The sequence below is a fragment of the Poecilia latipinna genome, unplaced genomic scaffold, assembly GCF_001443285.1.
Source record: "Poecilia latipinna isolate Pla-1442-1.1 unplaced genomic scaffold, P_latipinna-1.0 Scaffold651, whole genome shotgun sequence".
Classification (NCBI taxonomy): Eukaryota; Metazoa; Chordata; class Actinopteri; order Cyprinodontiformes; family Poeciliidae; genus Poecilia; species Poecilia latipinna.
The window spans coordinates 110,486-132,876 of NW_015113267.1; the positions used below are offsets into that span (position 1 = coordinate 110,486).

A 22,391-nucleotide genomic window follows, 5' to 3' on the forward strand; every position below is an offset into this window, starting at 1 on the left:
ACAGCGCCGTCAATCACCCTCTTTGTTGCTCTGCGCCCCCTTTCCGCTCTCTGCAACTAGCAGAGCCTGTCTTGAATGCTAAGGCTATTAGTTAGCCTGGCCATCAGTGACGGCAGATAAATGCTTTTCCTGTGTCGGTAAGTTGCTTCTCTGCCATTAGCACATTTAGCACCAAGTACATGAAGCACAGCTGAAAAACATTAATCCGTAATTGCTATTCCAACTTCTGACTCGCCATGCGGCCTTTCATCTGAGTAAGATGAGCCTAGCTACCTGAATGCTAGCGAGGCTGATTGACATCAATCAAGCTGTACCGTTGTACGAAAATCTAACTGCAGTAGCCACTGACCAACCGAAGAGGGCAGCACTGATACAGTTTTATGTAAAAACCTATTTAGACAATATATTTATTAATGTATATTAATATATATTATATAATTTAGACAGTCTATGATTAAGGTTTAGTTACTCTTGAAGGACTGGTTCAGTAGAATGGTTGGAATAATCCAGTGGTTCCCAAACTTTTTCTTCTGCGCCCCCCTATGGATCACAAATGGCTGTCTGGTTGAAGACGCGTGTGACGCGGGGGAGGGGGGTCGACTTTTTGGGGGGCAAAATGAATGTACGTAGCTGAAAATAGACACCAACATCGGTGGCCTACAAGCTACTTGTTAAGCTTCAGTTTCAGTACTGATATTAGCTAGTCATCTTTTAGCTAACATTACCTGCATCCAACAGCTTTACTCAACTCAGTCGGTTAGTTTGGAGGGAAAAACTGTGAAAAGTTCTTTGCGTTTTGCTGGTTTGCTGCCGTGATTCTAACACAAACCTACGTAGCTCCGCCCAGCAGCAGGTCTCCTCCAGCGCGAGCGTCGTAGCGCTCATGTTGCGTTTAAAGGCGGCTCGGAAAAACAGGTTACAACATGTTAACAACGGATTAAACAATTTTAACTGTTGATAAAAGTGACAGAGGACACAAATATGGAAAGTGTGGAAGCCTCTACTGTATTAAATTGACATAGGAATAACAGAGAGTTGGCCATTCTAAGGTAAAAACCCAGCGCATACAGTGTTCATGTTTTGTTTTGTTTTCATCCAGACGGCTTCCCGCGCCCCCCCTGCAATGACACGGCGCCCCCCCTAGGGGTCGCGCCCCACAGTTTGGGAACCTCTGGAATAATCAGACTCAGTGCGTCTAGTTCATGTTTCTGACGTTGAATGGTTGGAGCCAAACAATAACTTATTTATTAAAGAATATTTATGGGTGATGATTCAAGACTCCTACAGAGCAGAGTTATTATTATGATAACATAATGTTATTGAACATGATATTATGCTGATACCAAACATCCAGAATGTTTTTTTTTTTTTTTTTTTTTTTTTACAAAAGCAAATAACAAACACCTGTCATCCCAGCTGACTTCCTTTTCAGTTCATTTAACACATTTCAAAGAATCAGTAAAAAATAAAATAAAAAACAGGACGCATTTTTACTGCATTTCCTTCCACTCTAGTTAAACTGTCAAGTTATACTTCATTTCTTTTTTTTTTCTCACTGGTTTGATTCTCACAGCAACATGGTTGGAACCAGGTCGGCACCCCCTACCTCCAGAAAGTCATGAAATGAATTGAAGCTGCAGCCGGTTTGGACCCTTCTGACCACTTGGTGGCGCCGCAGCTCCACAGCTTGTCAGAAAACCGCCTCTGCTCGGTTGGAAACAAAGGAACCAGTGGATCTCCATGTCGAGGGTACAGCTTTTTTGATTTCTCAAATACCAGAAAGACAAAGCGGATTAGAGCCCATTTGGAGAAGTTTATTTGAGTGGAGCTCTGTTGTAATTGGTGAAATTAAGCCCCGTTTCACAGACCCTGAGCCGTAACACTCAATGAACTGAACTGAACTCAGCTCCTGCATCAGCTGTGAATAATGTAATTTCAATAAATTGTCACAAGGATTACTTTCTGAAATTTACAGTGTCAATCTTGGCAGAAAGTAGGAGGATATTTATGAAAAAAGGAAATTAATAGCATTAAATGTGACAGAGGGGAGAATATTTAGAGTTTACAGAGAGCTTCCAGTCTCCAGAGGGGAACTTTTTATTTTGAAGAAACTGACACAAATCTATGTGGGAGAATATTTCCCTCACACATGCAGGCTGGTTTCACAAATCATGCCTTAACCTTTTTCACATTTTTTCACATTACTGCCACTAATTCTGTGTTTTTGTTGGGAATTATCTGCAATCGACCAACACAAAGAGGCTTATAATCTGGAAGTGGAGGGACAATACTCGAGATCAACTTCGTTTAATCAAATCGTGCTGTACAAGCCAGACCGAAAACAGGATACATCAGTATATGAAATCTATTAATCTGTTAATTATGAATGCTTAAAAACACGAAAGGATTAATCACAATTCATATTTAAAACGATCAATTTTTTCAATGATTCTCCACCTCCTTCCACTTTGTTATGCCTCATAAAATCCAGAGCAGCCAACTGTCTTTAGAAGTCACTTCATTAAAAAAGAGAAACCCTCCGTCCAAAGAAAGCCACAAACATGTGGCAGAAGGTGCTGCGGTGAGACGAGGCCACCGTTGATCTGTTCTTGGTCAATATGCCAAACAGTGTTGATACTGTAAGGACGCTTTCCTTCAGCAGAAAACAGGAAAGACGGGCAGAGTTAATGAAACACTGGGAATAACCAGAGCTACAACGGAATGGTATTAAGTGCACACCACAGTTCATTTAAAATCAGAACTAATTATTTTACTGCAAAGGGAAATTAATGTCATCCAAATGTCTTTAAAGAGACATTATGGATGGTGATGCTGTGGCCAGGAAGGATATCCAGTAGCAGTCAGTCTCGCAACAAATCTGAAGAAGCCTCTGACCAAACACTGCCATGCTAACAGCTCAATATCTAGGTAGATCATCAGTTGTTGGCAAGCTCTGCTAATGCACCTCGTTTGCTTTTGCTGCTCCTCTTCAGGTCTCTCTGGTTAGAAATCCGGGCAGAGAGACGTTGAAGTTGGAGATTAATCAAACTGCACAGCATCCAGAATAACTGCACAGATATCCAACAACTCAATAAAAAAACCTTATGAACAAATCAAAGCTAACGTAAAAGAGCAACTCTAACATTGTTCAGTTTTTCATTTCTAAAAGATTTCCCAAACCAGGGATCATTTTCCTTCTACTTCACAATTTAGCATTTTCTTCCTGCTGATCTATCACATTAAATATAATTAAAATGACCAAATTAGTGGTTATTGTGTGACAAAATGTGAAAAAGTTAAAGCGGCATAAAAACTTCACAGCAGAAATAGCACACCAAGCAGAGGATGAAGAAGGCGGAGGAGGAGGAAGGTTGGATGAAGAGTTGTAGTAGTTTAAGCTTCACACACAGTCTGAGAGCCAGCAGAGAGAAGGATGAAGTGGAGGAATGAAGGAGTTAAAAAAAGAGAGGAATACACAACAAATGTGAAGTGAGATAACGAGTCATGCTTGGGTGCAGCTCAGAATAACCTCCTGATCTAAAAGGCATTTATCTCTTTAAATGGGTGTTTTTGTGTGTGTGTGTGTGTGTGTGTGTGTGTGTCTGTCTTCCCATCCTCAGACTTATTCGTGGTTCTCCACTCCCTCTCTCTGTCTCTCTCTCTCTCTCTCCTCCAGCAGACCTCGTCTCTTTCTAATATTAGACATAATGTGTTATGGTTGTGTCTCGCTCGCAGCAGCTCCACATCCCTTCTCTCTTTCACTCGTTTTACTCCCGTCTTTCTCGCCTCCCTTGCCTCTCCTTTTTCTTTCCCACGTTAGCTCCATCGCCTCTCTCTCTCTCCGCGCGCGCTCTGCGGTTGGTGTTAGCTCCCCACCTCCCGTCTTTCATCCCCTCTATCTCTCACTCCTTCTGTTTTCTGGACACATTGTGTGCATGTGATCTTCTTCACCTCCTCCCACTATGCTTCTTCTCCTTGTGTTGTTTGGTCCCAAATTCCACACACACAAAAAAAATCTCTGTCTCTCCTTTTCTTTTTTTCCTTTTTGTTTTCTCTCTTTCTTTTGTACTCTCCTGCAGGAGTGCGTGCACCTTACAGACTCCCTCCCACCTATTTTAAACACTCATTCTTGTGTCTCAGAGTCTGCAAGCCCTCCTCATTATATCTCTGCTCGTGCTCCATCTCAGGCCACGCATGCATGCACGCCTGCACCCCCTAAATGTTCCCGTCCTCTTTCAGAGGAGTGTGCACACGCTTTGTAGACTCTCTCATCTTTTTATTCAAATGAGGCAAACTTAGACATTATTGCAGCTCGCGCACACAATCGCGCAAACCCGTGAGGGCTGCCTCAAATGAGAGCGGAGATATTTTCTAGCTTCTTTTCTGTGTTCCCATGTGAACCTCATTATTGTGCCCAGGTAGGACATGAAAGAGGCGAGCAGACCCTCAACAACAAGGAAGGGAAGGCTGGACGGGCTTCTCTCTGCACACAATCAGGAAGGCATGCAGACAGATCGGCGCTCTGACTAACACAGATGTGCTGCGACAAACGAGACAAACCGATAATGGAGAGAGACGTCGGGTTGAAACCAGTTTTTATTTCTCTATTTGAATACTGCGAGGTTTAGAGCGTGATGCTGCCATATTATTGACGGATTTTTCAAACATGATTAAATGTATTGAAGTAGAGTTGCGGAAAAAATACAAAACCATCTGATTTGGACCTGATTTAGCCTCCGTTGAGATCAGTGTTGGGTTTCGAAATGGTTTGATTCAGAGGAAGATCTTTTGAATATTGAATTATGAACTGAATGGTGTGTTACAGGCAGTGCTAAGGCAGCCGACAGTAAGCCAGAATAATTCAAAGGAGGCCTAATGGTTAGTTTGCCTTCAAACTACTGATTTCAGGAAGCTTCAAATCTGCAGACACAACCTTGGATGAACAGCAAAAGGGTTCTATTCAAACTAAGGAACCTTATCTGAATCACAGACAAATCTCTGTTGGTTTTTGTAGAGAAAGCCTCCATACCTTTAAACCACATATTCAGTACCATATTTTACATTTCCCAACATATAGCTCTAATTTTCAAAGCAGGATTTTTACCCTTGCACACTTTCCACATCTGGCCTTCCTTTGCTCCCGGCATTGACCGCTGAGAGATCCATACTTCAGTGTAAGGCTTATTAATATGCTCCAAGGACAACTGGAAGCCTCTGTGGTATAGGAAGAAATAATATCATATGTTGGAGCAGCAACTTATCTACAACTGAGAGGAAGCGGTTAGCTCATCATGAAGGCCAGCTCTATTGTAGGACGCTCCAACAGCAGGTACAGAATAACTCTGTAGCTAGAATGACATCAGTGATGCAGAGCAATAAGCACATTGGCATGGACATAATTTATTGGAATATTCTGATCAAATTCAGCTTGATAGGTATTTTATATTCTTTGTGTGAACTTTCTTGCTTTGATTGTGGAATTTGCCCTCTGTATGATTATAAAGCAATTTTTATTCTATTTGCACACATTCCAGAAAAAATTACAAAACCACAATTTTGCTTTTTTGTGTTTCCATTAACTAAGAGACACAATCGAAATCTCACTTGCATAAGTTTGCTCATGTAAAGTCATTAAACATGTCGCCCTATTATTCTCCTACTACTTCCTGTCTTCTTCTTCATGGCTTACGCCAGTGGCAACATCTGGTTGTTGATCATGTGACTCAGATGATGCGAAAGAAGTGTTCACATTGCATTTTTGTGAAATAATCCTACCTCAGAAAAACATTTTCTTAAAAAAGAGTTGTTTTTTTTTCTTCAAAATGACCATGTTTCCTTAAGCAAATTTTAAAAATGTCAAGTTGTGCATTTATGTGGTGAGTGCAAACGTAGCCATTGTTGCTACGGTCTTTCTTTCTTACTATGAAATGAAAAATACTGATCTTAACTGAGGGAGGTGAGGTCTGTAGATGTTGTTTCTTTTGTGACCTCCTGGATGATTCATTGATTCATCCTTGGAGTAGTTTTACAATTGTTCTCTTGCTGCGGTTTGTTGGCGTCTCAATGGATTTAAGTTTCCAAAGCGTCTGATGAGAACAAATTTGTTTGTCATAAGACCTTGAGTTTGTTTAGATTGGTTAATGGTGTGCTGCTTTATGAGATTGTTTAGCCTCTGACCGGTTGTATTTAAATGATTTATCGAATATAAAGGCCAGACATTAATCAGACTTCGGTGTCACTAATGAAATAACATGAACAAATAATATCTCAGTTAATCAACAGTTAAACAGCAATTATTCACATTATTTAATATAATTTCAATTATACAAATTTGCATAAAGCTCTTAAACCATTATATATAGGTATGAGTTTGATGATCCAAAACAATTAAATGTGACCAAAAAAAAAAAAAAGCAAAAGCTGAAGAAATCTGGTGAATGCCTTTTCACTGCAAGTTGAATCTTCCCTGATGCCTCATTATAACTGCCTAAACTGAAGACACATTGCTTCTTTCTAGTTTCTGCTCTAGGAAACTTGTTAATTTAAGGGGTAAGAATAAACAAAAACTTGATTTTGTTGAATAGAAAATAAGGTATAACACCTTTAAGACGCAGTTCAAGACCAATTTAGCCCTTTGTTTTCTAATTATACTTGGTTTTACTGTTATGCCAAACTCCAGTTATTTTAATGTGCTTTTATGGCTCTACTCTAGTGACTTCTTATCAGAGGATTTCATCAGTAGATTAACTGGATTGGGAGTTGGAACACATTGTAGTTAAGTTTCTGTAGAGAAGAGTAAAAATCTTCTCAATCCAAATTTATAATTCCATCCCAGTTTGCTATCAGAGATGAAGCTGACCTCATTCTGGCAATCAACTCCAGCTCGATGCTCCGCACATCAGAAATGTAATGTAATAATGTATCCATGGCACCACATTGGAAAGTATGTTAAAGTTCTCCGCACTCGTCTCCTCTTTGCCTGATCCTCCACAGTTCACCCAAAATCTGCCCCAGTTTTCTCGACTTTGCTGTCACCAGAGCGTTTTGAGCGCCTGCGATCGCTCTGAAGTTGGTGTCAGTTTTCCTGGAAGCTGTGGAAGTCGTACTGTATGCGCTCTGTGTGGTAGAGATGGCTTCTTAGCTGCAATAATAATGCTGTTTACACATTTTATATGAATCTTTTTGTAGTGTCTTCTTGATAAATTCCAATTAATGGCGTCTAAAAGTCCCCCAAATCACCAGGATTGTTGGGATAATCTCATGAGAGCATGAACAAATTCAAAATGTGAGTAGGTACAGGTACTGTGTGCAGTTTTATAAGTTGTTAGAATTCTGTTGAAAATTTAATATATTTTTTTATTTTTGTTTTTCTTATACTTTGACTGCAGTCACTTAATTGCTTAAAATATTTCAGACATTTTAAATATTTTTATTTATCTTAAAATGTCCCTGCTTTCTTGAGTAGCTGCTTTGTCAAACTAATAATAAGAGCAATTTTTTTTATTTACTTCAGTTATTTTATCCCTTAATTTAGTTTTACTCAAAACTTACCTGTTAGATATTTTTATTATTGTTAATATATATATAATATATATATAATATATATATATTTACCTTTAACGTACAGGCATTCATAAATAAATTAGTTAAATCAATAAATAAAGTAAACATAGTCAGGATTTACCTCAGTATATTATAAGACTGGGGGGCCCCCAGGCTTTAGTATTGCTTTTTTTTTTTTTTTTTCTTAATTCTTTTTAAAATGTTTGCATTTTTAAGACTTTATAGTTGGCGGCCAGGTATTAATCTTCCAATCTTTTAATAACACACAATTGTCAAGTGATATTTTCAAATTTCCTGTCAACTTTAAACAATTTTTAACTCAAGACGACGGGACGCTGGGTGAATGGCTGCCCTAGCGCCCAACCACCGGGCTGAGGAAGTTTTCTGGGGGAAACCCTGATAAGTTGCATGAAATACACAAGACAAAAGTGGAGATGAATATGTAAATTAAATGTATTCATTAAGATAATTGTTTCAGTTTTACTGATGTTTTCAATATCAATAATTATTAAGGAAATATGCATTAAAATTTTTATTTTATTTCACAGTGCCACAGAGACTTAGCACTAATGTTAGCGTTAGCAACATTAGCATAGTTGTTAGCATGTAATCAGTTCAGTTTTCTACAGGAAGCCCTGTACTTATGAGTCAGAAACTAGAAACCTTAATTATAAACAAATCTTGTTTTATAGATTTGCAGTCTTGTGCAGAGGCGGCGCAGGAACCGATGCTGGTTGGAGGAATCTTTTAAGAGGCGCATTTCTAAAACTTAAAGATGGGATTCTTGACATCTACGAGGAGATGAGTCGCTCAGACAGAAGGGCTCGAAGGCAGATTGACAAAGTGGCAATGAATTTTAAAGAAGTGGGATCAGCGACTGGCTGGCTGCGGTCCCCAGAGGGTCCCAGCAGCGAGGAGGCGATAAGAGAATCCAGAATTAGAGGAGCTGAAGGTAACGAGGAGCAGCTGGAATTACCTAAACACTGGAGAGGAGGCAGGGCTGCTTTACCTCCTCCAAACATCCATTAGGGCATCATTAGAGAAACCCAAGGAGATTTTCTCAGAAAAAGAGGTCAGATTATTCAAACTTAAAATCAAAGCTGCCATAACAGACCTAGAAGTCAGGTTTTAGAGGTAGCCTGATTGATACTACTACTCCTTTTTAACACATCAAGCGTCCAGAAGTGGAAAATAAGTCACTTATCAGCCACTTTGCTCTGATTGAGAAGCAGGTCCAGCGCCGGAGTAGGTTCACATCGCGGTCTTGGTAAACCCTGGAACAGTTTCTTATTGCTCCATTTGTACCGTTCAGGCGTTTTTATAATTAACATGTTCTGCAGGCGCCTCCTTGAGTGTAAAAGGGCCTGCTGGGCCTCCAGTGGTATCTGTGCATGATTTTTAGTTATGTTGATTCAAGTGTATAGCCTGAGTGGACCCTTCTCTGCTTCTCACCTGCTGCACTGAAGGTAAAATGGAGGCTTTTCACCAATCTGGGAGGCTGAATATCTGATGTGCTGACTTCTTTTCAGCAGAAAGAGCCGTGAGCTCTTATTTTCACCTTTCACTGTCTTTTACTTGAAGAACTGTGAAGGTTTATGGATGTGAAGAGATGGAAAAACTTTACCACCTCTGTCTGTGTGTTTTAAGATTGAAACAATCAGGTTAATCATGATGAATCAAATGTTGAAATAATCGTCAACTAATTTAGTAAGCTGAATATCTTTACCAGGGGTGTCAAACTGATCTTTGTTTTGGGCCAAATAAGGATCATGAATGCTCTTAAAGGGCCGGTTGTGACCAGAATGTATTGATAAAACCTGTTCACAAACTGTTAAAATATCAATGAATTCTTAAAATTAAATATTATTGGCCATCTTTTCAGTCCCTCAAGGATTTCATGACTCTTTTTGTGATTTTTTTATTTTTTTATTTTTTTTGGTGTTTGTGGTACTAATTTGGAAATATTTGCACTTATTTATGATGGTAAATGCAACTTTTTATTACTTGCTGTATAGATTATGGACTATAATCTGACATTAAGGCTGAAGCTGTTTAGTACAACGAAGAAAGTTTTTGACAATTTCTGAGAAAATAAACTCCCAATTATGTATTAATGCAAAAAAAAATGTGGGGATTTGTTGATTTTTGCATGAATTTCCATAATAATTCTCAAGAAACTGGAAGGACTGGTTGATATGGCAGTTAACAGAAAAACTGCATTGATTTGATTGATAACATAATATTTAAGCACATTCTAAGTATAGTCTAGTAGAGGGCCACATAAAAAGCTATGGGGGGCCGGATTTGGCCCACGGGCCTCAAGTTTGACACGTGATCTAGACCATTTACTGGAAAAACAACACATCCTAGAGGAGAAATTAAGCCAAAAATGTACATATTACTTTAATTGGGCTGAAATAATTGATCAAATTATTCATGATGAATCAATAACTGAATGAATTGTCAACTAATTTAGTAATCGATTAATCGTTAACTGGAGTTTACATACTCATCAAATTCAATTAGCACAATAGAGCACTAAGCTAAAATTGTTCAAAAAATATAAATTTTCTATTCAAGATAAAAACAAACAAAAAAACCTTGCATAAATGTACCTCCACCTGATTCAAATACTAAAAAAATATCCTATTAATCGTCTTTTGCTTTGCAATTACTAATCAGTTATTCTAAAAAAAATCAATAAATCAACAGATTAGCCCTAGAAGATTTGGTCATGAGTTTGGAAAGTATTTTTGTTGTTTTAAATCATTTTGCACAAATATCATTGTCACATAGGTAAATAAAACAATTATAATTATTTTCAAAAGTTTGATATTTTTTTAACTTGATTTCAAACCTTGGAAATGGTAATAAAATAATAAAAAAATAATATTACTTTAAATTGTAAAGCTGGCTGACCCCCTACTCTAAAATGACCTAGTCAAAGTCGAGACCTAAATGCAAATGGGATTTTAGTCTCTATGATTGTAGATGTGAAACTCACAAATCAATTTTCAGATAAATTTTTAAATAATATTTATTTAACATTCATTAATGTTCTGGTTGTTGAATGTTAATGGAACATTTTAAGAGGTATGAATACTTTTGCAACTTCTTCCAAATCAAAGATATGATGCAGTGAAACTCAAACACACCTTCATTTCTCATCAGGAAAATATGAAGTCCTGCTTATTATTTTCTTTCTGAAGGAAGCCATGTTGTTTTCCCAAGCTTTTCATTGCCTTTTGATATTCAGTTAATAATTTCTTAATTTACTTTTCCCACTGAGAAATCCGGGTTAGAAATTTTCTGCACATTAAATCTGCCTAGATTTGATTCTTAAAGAAAATGATGAAAAGATTCTTGCCCTTCATTCATCTTCTGTAGGATATTGTTAAAGTTCACTTTAGATTTATTATTTTGTTTTTTTTTTCTGGCAGCAGAAAAAGGATGCCACCTCAACATCACGCTCCTAAATCCTAGATTATGCACAGATGTGGGGTTAGAGAGAAGGAAATGGATAACAGGTACGATTAAAACAAACTTTTTTAGTTTAAAAAGTTTTTTAATGTTATAAGAAATGTTTACACCAAACTGTTAAAGTTGGACAAAGCTCTTTATTTGTTCTTTTAGATCATTTTGCACAAATATTATCTCATTCCCATAGGGAAATAAAGAAATACATTTATTTTTAAAACGTTAGATTTTTTTAAATCTTTATTTCAATACTTAAAAATACACCAAACCTCAATTAAAACCATGTTTTTATAATTTTAAGGTAGAAAAATGTGTAAAGGTTTATTTAAGGGCTTTGGATGCTTTTAATTGCATTGTTTGTTCAGTAGTCATTATTACTGTTATACATCATCTTTATGTGTAGCAAAGGGAAGAAAGCGAATTTACTCCACAGAATAACTGAACTGTCTTCCTGCAAAACATAGTTTCAAAGACTGATTGGAAAAAGTTTCACAGCAGACCTAATCAGAGAGCAATAAGCAGATGGATCATCCTCGGTAATCAGGTTCCATCTGGATTCAGCCGGAAAAATCTCACAACAAAAGGCAAAGTTTTTCACCAGATCTTTAAAAAATGACTAGCAGTTCACCTGATTTAAGTTAATTCAGTTCAGGACATTTTTTCTTCAGGATACGTGGGGACTGTTGGGACTGTCAAAACGCTGTGGCGAACCAAGCATGGAGTTTCAGGTTGCTCCCTCCTTCAGCTCGACTCGACCTGTCGGAAATGTCAGCTCCTTGTAACAATAGAAACTAAGACGCTGTCATAGTTCTTACATTCATATGTTTGGCAAAACGAGGTTTTAAGGCGTCTCTGAACTTCTGGTCTCTGTGGAAAGTGAGTTCTTAGTAAGAGAAGCAGAATTTTAAAGTTTACACCAAAATTTTGTGCTGCATCGATGTGAATCTGGAAAGTATTTGAAGTATTTCCAACCTAGTTTATGCATGCTCACCATGTAGCCGAGCACTAACGCAAACATTATCCTCAATCTGACCGTAAATCTCCACTTAATATAACCAAGATTTTTTTAATGATAATATTAATCTCCATTTAATATTACCAAGATTTTTTTAATGATGGATGTTTTTAGTTTTTTCCAAACATTTGTTGAAGTGTGAGGAAACCCAAATAAACGCCAACTTTCTTGAATTTGAGACTACATATGATTATTATGAAGATTATATTGATATTTAGAAGTCTAAATGCTGGAAATTTGATGAAATTTGATGAAATTAAAAATCTCATCAAAAATGAATTAATTTTGGTTTTGTAACGAAATGCAGGGCTGTGATGCAGACATCAACCAAGCTGTAACCAATAGCAAAATTCATCTGCAGTAGCCGCTGTTTAACCCAAAGAGGGCAGCGCTGAGGCGGTTTTATGCAATATATTGCAGAACTAAGCAAATCTGCTCAAAAATGTCAATTTATCTGCAAAGAAAAGTTGACTTTGGGGTTGTTACTCCAAGGGTCACCTACTGTGTTTCCTTGAACTGGTTGGGATAGGTCTGTGGACTATAAAAAAACCCAAAATTTTTGTACAAATCATACATTGAGATTTTGAGCATTTTTCAGGATGAACTGCTTTATGGCCTCCTGTCGCTTTAAATCCAAATAAGCTGCTGCTGGCCACGCCCTCCAACTCAACATTTACACCCGCAAAAGTGATGCAAACAGATGCACAATTATACAATCACTCATCCTGGAAAAGCACAAGTGGAGCTTCCACCACAACCAATAAGAAAGCAGCGAGTTTTAACTAAACTCGCTGCATTCAACTAAACTCTTGTCTTTTCCAGCGGTAAAACTAGCTGATGGGTCGGGACTTTGCCATGGTTGCTAGGTAACGGGCCAGTCCCTGTTGAATATGACGTAACAACCAGGAGGTTTTTGAAACTGCTCATTTTCCAGACACCAAAAAACAATAACTTATTGCCAAAAACAGCTAGGTGTTTTTTTTTTAGAAGCAGTTGAGACTTCTGGTGTTATAAGCTCTAATTTTTGTCTCGCCAGAAACTTTGAACTAAAATACTCTTCCACTTCGCTTGCTAGCCCGCAATGAATCTTGGGATATGGTGAAGGACACACTGGAGCCGTGGTTTAAATCCAGGGCAAAGAAAGTCGTGTGTAGAGGAATCTTGGACAGCCTTTGTCGCATCGCGGTGACACAATCGACCTTCAAATGCGACCTTTGAAGGTCACAGCTTCTGAATTTGCAGTTATCTCCATACTTTTATCAGTCCTATGAAATATTAAATAGATGCAAGCCATAATCATCAAAATTAACAGATGTACACTTAAAATATATCTTGCATTTTGAATCAAATTACTAAAATAACTTTTTAAATATGATTGTCGAGTATTCAACAGCGCATTATTTGATAAAGAATCACTAGTATACTCAACTGACGTCACTCATCCATTTTTCTTGTATTAGAATCGACGACTAATCATTGCAACAGCATTTAGGGCTGCACTTTGTTTTTAATTACCATGTTTGCGCTCCGCATGACGAGGTTGACCTTTTGCAGTTCACACAGTGATTTTCATGCATGGCTGGGACTCTCTTCAAGTAGAAGCGACGTGCATCTAATAATATGGGCAAGAACACAAGTTTTATTCGAAAGAAGAAGCAAAAACAGCAAGGCACAAGTGTGGTTTTTAAATTTAGCCACACAATTTCATCCACAGCAGGAACAAGCTCTTCATTAATTAGGTTTTAGCAGCTGTTGGCTGCTTGGTGACATTTCACCAGGACAGAAGGCATAATTCAAAAACAGCTAAAAGTGAGTCAGCGCGCAATCATGATCACTTTTGGAGCGCATCTTCTGTTTTCTTTTATAATCTTCCAAGATTTCTGTTTGCTCATAACAGATTTAGTCTTTTTATTTCTGACTCATGCAAATGTCAATTCATTTTTATTGCAAGATGACGAGCATTAGTAGTACTTAAATAAGGTAACAGTGTTTATTATAACCTAAACAATCCTTTTAGAAAAGGTTGACTAAATTGGTAAAAGCAAAAATAAATTCTATTTAAAACTCATTCTTCAGACCATCAACCTTTTATTTATTGGGGTTTGTTCGGCACAAAGTAATATGTGTAAAACTGAAGGAAAATTGTACAAGGTTTGGAGTTAAAAAAGTGTGTTTTGTATTTGTAAACAACCCCAAGAGTTGATACATTTGCTGCAGTTAAAGCTGAGAGTCCGAGGTGCATTTCTGATTTTAAACTATTTGAGAAACATTTATTTCACTTGTATGAATAAACAACACAGTGGAAATACTGTAGGCTGTGTAGTTTTTATAAATTTAAATAAATTATTGTCACACAGATTGTTTGGCTCCTGCGCAGTTGACGTATGCTAAATGCTACAGCGCTAGCTCCCTCCAGCTACAACAGTAATTTCTGATCTATAAGGGACATTCAGGCCTGAAAGGCGATGCAGAAATAACAAGTGGAAATCGAGTTGAGGAGGATGAAGAGGAGAGTTGGCCAAACAAAGATAATGTTGCTTGGAAATGCAACGTTAGCTTTCGTAGCCTCTGCTACAAAGACCTCCAGTTTCTAACTCAAACTGTTCACAGTAAGCATCTGAGTCAATATTTTTTTAAATATATTAGATTAGTGTGTTACAAAGACTTAGATACTTTATTGTCACTTTAAGCATCAATTCATTTGATTTGATTTTGCATTAGCTCATGCTACAAGTGCTAGCAGTAGCTAGCAGAGTTAGCTAGCTAAGACACTAAACAGTAGGTCACAAGCTGATGTCGCCTCTTTGACTAAAAAAAATCTTTTAGGTTAATAAGAAAATTACAACATGCTTAGTACAACATGTTAAGGTATTTGTGGATCCCTTTAAAACAGTTGGAGTATGTTTACAGTTTCTGTTTAAAAACGCATTCTGCTTTCTGGTCAGAGACACTGCAGCTTTTATCAAACCAGTAAATTTTAAGGATACATAATACATTAAGATACATTAAGGATACTAAATACATTCTACAACCTTCTAAAAGTCAACTTGTTTAATAAAAACTTTATTTAGGTCTCAGAGCTCAGAATAATATCTCCCTTAAATAATTTTAAGCCACTTTAACTAATGGGAAAACCGGTCTGGTCTTCAGGTAGCTCCATTATTCATCTCAGTGATGACGGGAATCTTAAATATTGGCTTCCTGCCAGTTTTACTGTTGATCGTTTTTTAGGCTTGCGATGCTTTATTCGATCTGATCATGATCTCTTTCCAGTCATTGTTTGTGACTGAAGAGCGTCGGGTTGCGTGGATTTCAGCGCCTGTGTTTTCTCTACATTATCTCAGAACGTATCTCTCTTGTTTCTGTTAGATTCATTCTGAGCAGCCGTTCGGAGAAAGAAGTATCTCATGTGCTTTTTAAAAATTTATACCTACTTTTGATCTTTTCCTGTGTGGATTCTCTTTAGCCTCACAGCCACTTCACCTGCCCATGCTTGTTTATTTTTGTTTTTGATTTTTATTCCTTTTACTCCCTTGTTTCCTCTGGGCTCTCTTATTTCTTCTGGCATTTTCTGTCTGGTTTGTTTCTTTCTCTTTTTTCTTTCTTTCACTTTATAAAGTTTTTGCATACATATACGAATCTAAATCTGGACTTGAACATACAATTGACTGAATTTATATTGTTTATCTAGCTGGATGGATTCTTTTAGCATGTTCTCTGACAGTTGATGCAATTTGCTGCATCTGAATATACATTTAGCCTGTGAAGATGATCATAAATACATTTTACATGAAGCATGTAGAAGTTCTCCTTGGTAGAAAAACATCACATTACAAACAGACCAACACATTTCAATAAAACCAGTATCAGAACATCAGAACTTTTGGTTTACCAATATATCATTGACCGAAACACCAACATTAGTATAATTGAGATGCCTCAGACAGATGGAAGAAATACAAACGAACAGAGGTCCTGATCTTTATTCAAGTGTTCACAAAGTTTTACTGTGTTTCAGGTTTCATTCTGACACATTTGGTGTTGAAATCATCTAAATATTTTTAAAAAGGGATATTTTCCTTTAAAAAGTGGAAAACATGAATTTAGTTTTTTTTAAATGATGGTGAAATACTTTTAAATACCTTTAAAGTTCATTCAGTGTTCTGCTGAAACACAGCACTTTGCTATAATTGTGAAACTTGAATCACAGTAAATGTGGAAATCTTTGTTTCGATTTGTAATAAACACACTTTTTGGGTTAATAAATATGGTTAGAATTGAAAAAGTGGAATTAAAAAAATAATGAAACAGAAAAAGTGGAATTTTGAAAATCAAACAGATTTCATAGGACCATACTTAATGGTTTTGGTGAAGTAGCCCATGGTAATTTTCATTTTTGACACAATATCTATGCTTGCGATGCTCTGACAATATATGTGCTTTGACTGCTTTTAACTGGAAATCACTTGATTTCCATCTTAATAAATGCAGAAAAACATTGTCCACATTTCATCCTACTTTTAAAAAGTGAAGATTCATTTTTAAACTTCAAGCTTACACAGAAATATTTTGATGTGTTGAGTTCGTGAATTTTTAAATTTAATAGAGGTCAATACATGGTACGGCTAACAAAAAAATGTATTTGAAAAAACCCACCTTGAGAGCACCTGTGACTTTTCAAAACACAATTGAACCTGACGGTGCTTCATTGCGCTATTTGTCAAGAAACATCTGCAGAGGCAGCACTTCTTGCATAATTAACCAAAAAGGAATGAGGCTGCAAGCGAAGCTTTTCAGAGGTCTGCTGTGGATGGTGAAGAAGAACTGCGTGTTGAAGACCTCCATAAATTGAAAGTGTGGGCTTCCTGGTTGCAGATTGTTATCTGTAAAGTGGAAAGTGATAGCACGGATGGGGGAGGACCAGATGGGCTGTTGACGGCAGATAAACCTCATCAGCAGCCTGAAACCACAGATATACCAGTATGTGATTTCAGAGCAGATAGGGAAAAGGCCAAAGGCTTGTTGTGCCTGATGCATGTTTCTAACAGTTTTTTAGTCCCCAAGCATGAAGAAAAGTCAACATTATTATGTTTAAAAAAATGAATTCCTCTTATGCTTAAAGAGGTTTTAACATAGGATCAACAAGACATTGTGGAGGAAATTGCAATAGAAACTAATTGTATCTGTTAATTAAATAATTTGTTAGTGATTGTAATTGAACTGTAAATGAATGAATGTATGTGCATGAAGCGCTTTGGGGTTATCTGGACTTGATAAAATGCTACAGAAACACATTTATATGGGGGGATTTTTCTGCCATAATCCAAGAGCAGGATTTCATGTCTTTTGTTCTCAAAACTTTAATACATGTCCTCACATTTTCAGTTTGAAAGCAGGACTTTATGTCTTTCTTCTCTAATCTTGTAATGTTTGTACTCAAAACTTTTGCTGTCTTTCAAATATTCACTGTGTTTTCTCAAACCTTTCTGCTCCCGCTCAAAACTTGTCTCTGCTCGGATTAAATCTCCGCTTGCAAATCTCTCTGATCGTTTATGAATCATATTGTGCTCACCTGTGGAACAGAAAAGCACCGTCGCCTGGCAACCTCTCAGCCAATAGCATGAAAGTGTTCTACTGGGTGCGTTTGTTTTCTTCTAGTGGGTGTGCCTGTGTGGCTACTATAGATTGTAGCAACCTGTGCCGCGCAGAATGGATAGATTAGATAAAATCATTAAATTAAATGGATAGATATCATGTCGTGACTAAGTTGTAACACGGTTGGTTCTGTGGATCCTTTTTCTTTGGTTGGGTGAATAAACTGCTGCCTAAGATCAGTAGGTTGTTGGCGATCGGTAGCACGGATATTCAGTGTAACGCGTAGCAGAAAGCTGAGGCCGTTTCTCCCTACATCCAGTGGGTGGCGCAGGTTGCTACAATCGATAGTAGCCACACAGGCACACCTGCTGGAAGGAAACAAATGCAAACAAATGACAAAAAATATAGTAGAAATAATAATTTGCTGGAATTTCTAAATATCTGTTGTATTTGTGAATGATGTTTTTAAGCCAGGAACTCTACAGATATTGTTATTGTGAGCTTAATAAAGGCTGTAGGGTCTGATTTTTCTGTAAAAACATAATAAAGTAATGGGTACATGGCTAATTAGACCCAACGGCTCCATACTGTGCAATTAGATTTAGTTTGTAGCTGTTTAAATGTTTTCTGCTTCACGTTTCTGTACAACATGCAGTGGTTTTTCAGTAGGAGTTTCTGTTGCTACTTAAAGGATAACGACCATCTTTACTCCCTCAGGACTAGCCCCATCATCTTTGTGTTCATGCTAAGCACCACTAAGCTTGTGTGCACAGTTTTATTTTAAAATTGTGCTTACATTTGTTTTTTATTTGTTTGTTTAGGACTACTTTTGGGATTTTAGAAAAAAGAATTAGGAGCCAATTACTGAGGTGGTTCTTATGAGGAGTAAATCTTTGTAAATAATTCTTGTGTAGCTCCAAATCAACAAAGAAATGTGAGCTTGATGTTTTTAAGCAATCTTAAAAGTAAGAAGAAACGTATCGTAATAATTTAGAAAAACTCATTTGAAATGATAAAAATAAACAGAAGAAATGAATGTGATTTTTAAGTGCTTAAGGTTTTTTACAGGCCGTTAAAACGGTCTCTGTTTTCTTCACAGAGGCAAGTTGTTCACACTTTCATTTATGTGCTGCTAAAAACAAATACAAGCATTTTAGCTTCCTTTGTGTTCACTGAAGCAACGTATTGGCATTGAATTGTTTGTTTTTGGAGTGTGATTAACTTTTTCACATTAGCGTCATACCGATTGAGATTTAAATGTATTCATACTTAAAACTGTTTTGCATCTGTGACGCATTTCTATTTCTATCTGCATTTCAATTAACCATACAATTGCACAAATTTGAATTATGAAAATACATGTGCTCAATCGAAACATGCCAGTTTGTGGAAAAACTAAAATTTTATTATAAAAGCTTTTTGTGCTAGGATAAGGTGGCTTTTCGTCCGTATCCCAAAACCTGCAATGGAAATACTTTTTTTTGCTTCACACGAGTCATGTGATCAATAACAAGATCTGACTAGTTATGGACAAGGCAAAAATGACAGGAAATGGTCAGAGGATGATGGCGTGCCACGTTTTTTAACTGTCCCTTGGTCCACACAGCAGGGAGGTTGTCCCGTTAGACCGTCAGTTCCCGTAACTACACAAAGAAACTTGCAAAAGCGGATGCGGGATAAGTGAGACCCCACCAGAAAACATGCTTGATGGATCAAATTGAAGTAAGACGGTTAATGATATTGCGTGAACAAACTTATTCACGTGTCATTTTTTTGCATTTTCTTTTGAATGAAAACAGGAGCATTGCGCAATTGTGTTTTTTTCAACATTAACAGAAAGTTTTGTCCCCATATTTAATGGAAACGCAGCTAATGTATGGTTGACAGGCTTAGCGCCACCTAGTGGTTTTGAGCTTTGACGTTTAGACGCATCATGATTTCCATATATGCAACATTTATTCACATTTGTGATGGAATTTGACCATTTAAACTTGTAAAGCTGAGTCTAATCCCAGTGTTTACAAGTAACACTATGAAAGGGACCAAACTGTTCAGTTTGTCCTTGAATGTTTCTGGATTGTAAAGTTACGCCGAGATAAAAACTGCAGAATCCTTTAGGTTCCTATGAATTGTTTGGCTCTTACCAAACAGGACATTTTAAGCTGCATCATTTCCATATAAATAAAACTACATCATATGTCCATTGTCTCAGTATTTGTGATTTCTCCAGATGGGCTTATGCTGCATTTATGTATTGCTATTAATTGCTTTAAAAACACATTCTATAATATGGGAGCATAAATGCAGAAAGTGAATCTGGATCTAAATGAGTTTTCCTGTATCTGTTTATGTTATTACGGAGTGTGATTTGGTGGTATGTGTATTTTGAGGTAGGCGTTTACTCTGTGCTAGTCTTTTTAGCATTCATTGCAAGCACTACCCAAGCGGAAATGACAGTAATTAACTAAATGAGCTACATCTGCATCTGGGGGGCAGCGAGAGCGAGAAAAAAAAACAAAAAAAAACAGCAATCTGCTTCTGAAAGAAATGTAGAGTCTCTATAGAACGAAAAATTATAAGGAAAGATGAGGAGAGGGGGAAAGGTGAAGGCAGGAAACATGGGGGAACTGGATTCATCAAGCAGAAGATGTACTGTACGTGCACCCACATACCTCACTCCCATTTCTTCCCCCTCCTCACCCTCTCCATCTTTTTTGTCTCCACAAACAGGTGAGTAGAGGGAGGCGCTGCAGGCCCATTAACCCAGCAGGGGATCTCTTTTCCCTGTTGGAGCCCGAAGCCTAAACTAAAGGCCACACTGGGCTTAGAAATGCTTACCATATCACATTGGTTGGTGACCTAGAAAAAAGTTGCCAAATGGAAATAATTCCTTCTAAAGCTCTGAATGTTGTTTCATTTTTTAATGTTTTTTGACACTGAAGTTGTGGGGATGTGGGAACTGGAGAATGCAAAGTGCGTTTCTCTTTAGTGTAAAATCAAGCAGACACCCCTCTGTGCTCCAGGCTACGCTGCTCTCCTTCAAAGACCTGTACTCAAAGTTCAGATGCTTCTACACTTCTTAAAAGCTTCGCTGCTGACATAGTTGGAATTCACTTGTTTATCGTGCACGCTTACTGAAGATTATCAAACTTATTCTGCTCCTGCATGAAGCTAAAAACATCGGATGTTGGTGGTAAAGTTAACTTAAAATAGTTTGCAGTGGTTTTGTTGCCGCAGGCTATACACCTGTGCTGTTTGGTTTTCTTTAAGTATCTGATGCATTTATCATAAAAACTGTCCTGTGAGATCCAGTAGAGAAAACAAAAGGAAGAAAGGACCTTAAAGGAATGGGTTTTTTTTCTGATTTGAAGTGGGACTGAGGAATACTTATGAGTATCTGACCTGCCTACAGAAGACAGCAGTCAGAATAAAGTGGAAAAGTCTATCCAGTATTCAAAGCAGAGCCTTCACTTGTAACGTTCCTGTCCTGAAGCTAACTATAGCATTGAAATTTCTATCTTAAGTAACTGCAGCTTAGTAGAAACAATGATACAAGCATGTTGCTCACTTGGAAAAGATTTCTGTCAGTGTCAAAAATCTCTTCCAGACAGTCACTCATGTCCGCATACTGTCAAATTTATCTGGAAATAAATGAAACAAAAACTGCAGTCATCAAACACACATTGTACTCCAGTAATTCTGATTATTTTATGTTTAGGATTTAGAGGTTACTTTCTGGAGCTTTTCTGTAACTAATCATGTACTGTTCCTGTCACTTACCTGGTATTTTACTTGAACTTTTATTACCTTTAACCTTCCACCAAATCCTTATGGAGCTTTCTTTGCGTCTACCAGATAAAATCTTGGAATTCACTACAAGGTTTGTTGAACATTTAAGAAACTTATGACGTATTTTCATAGAACATTATTGGAACTTATTAGATAATGTATTTTTATTTATATAGCACATTTTCAGCAACAAGGCAGTTCAAAGTGCTTTACATGAATTAGAAGGAAAAACAAACAAGTTAGATAATTAAAATTGTTTATTCACAGACTTTTTCTTTATTTAGACATGTTATCCTAGCTGTCCAAAGACCTGACTGCTGTCTACTACAGTTATAAATTAATGAAGGTTAACAGAGTTAGTTTGTGCCTCCACAAATTAATGTCTTGTTACAACTTATAGGAGGAATAAAAGTCATGCTTAGTTAAGGGAAGGCAGAAATAATTGCACTCTTTAGTCAGAAGAGCAAATATCTCATCATCCTTTTTAATATTTCAAGTTTTTACTGCAGAGTTGCCAAACTGTTGAAACAGTTTCAAATAAACACAGCACAGCCAGATGGTGGTGTTGGAGCTTTTGAAGTTGTGAAACTGAGTAGTTGTGGCTTTTCGGCAATGATGGCCTGCGTCTTGTGTATTTGCAGGATGCAAATTCCTGCAGATGTTCACTGTCAGTGGGAAGAAAAAAAAAAACTGGGTTTGCAAATGCTAATATGATGTTTGCCAAGACAGTGTGGATATGGGTTAATGATTCAGACAATGAGATCCACCTGTTCTCTCTTGTGAGAAGATGCAGCTTTCCAAACTGTCAGTGTTTGTGAGAGCACATTTGTTCGTGTGTTCGCTTTTTAGTCTGCTAACACAGAAAGTTAAAACCTGATATTTCACTTTAGAACTGTTTTATCTCACTGTCTGATAGATCAAACTAAGCAGTTTATGTTTTAGGTTTAACAAA

At 37.2% G+C, this 22,391-nt stretch overlaps 1 long non-coding RNA gene across 1 annotated transcript; it reads left to right on the forward strand.

Annotated features, from left to right (window-relative positions):
• Positions 1–7: 7 nt before the first annotated feature.
• LOC106954383 (uncharacterized) lies at positions 8–2,016 on the forward strand. Its single transcript, XR_001426349.1, has 2 exons — positions 8–137; positions 1,574–2,016. It is a non-coding gene; the product is annotated as an uncharacterized LOC106954383 (long non-coding RNA).
• Positions 2,017–22,391: the final 20,375 nt, after the last annotated feature.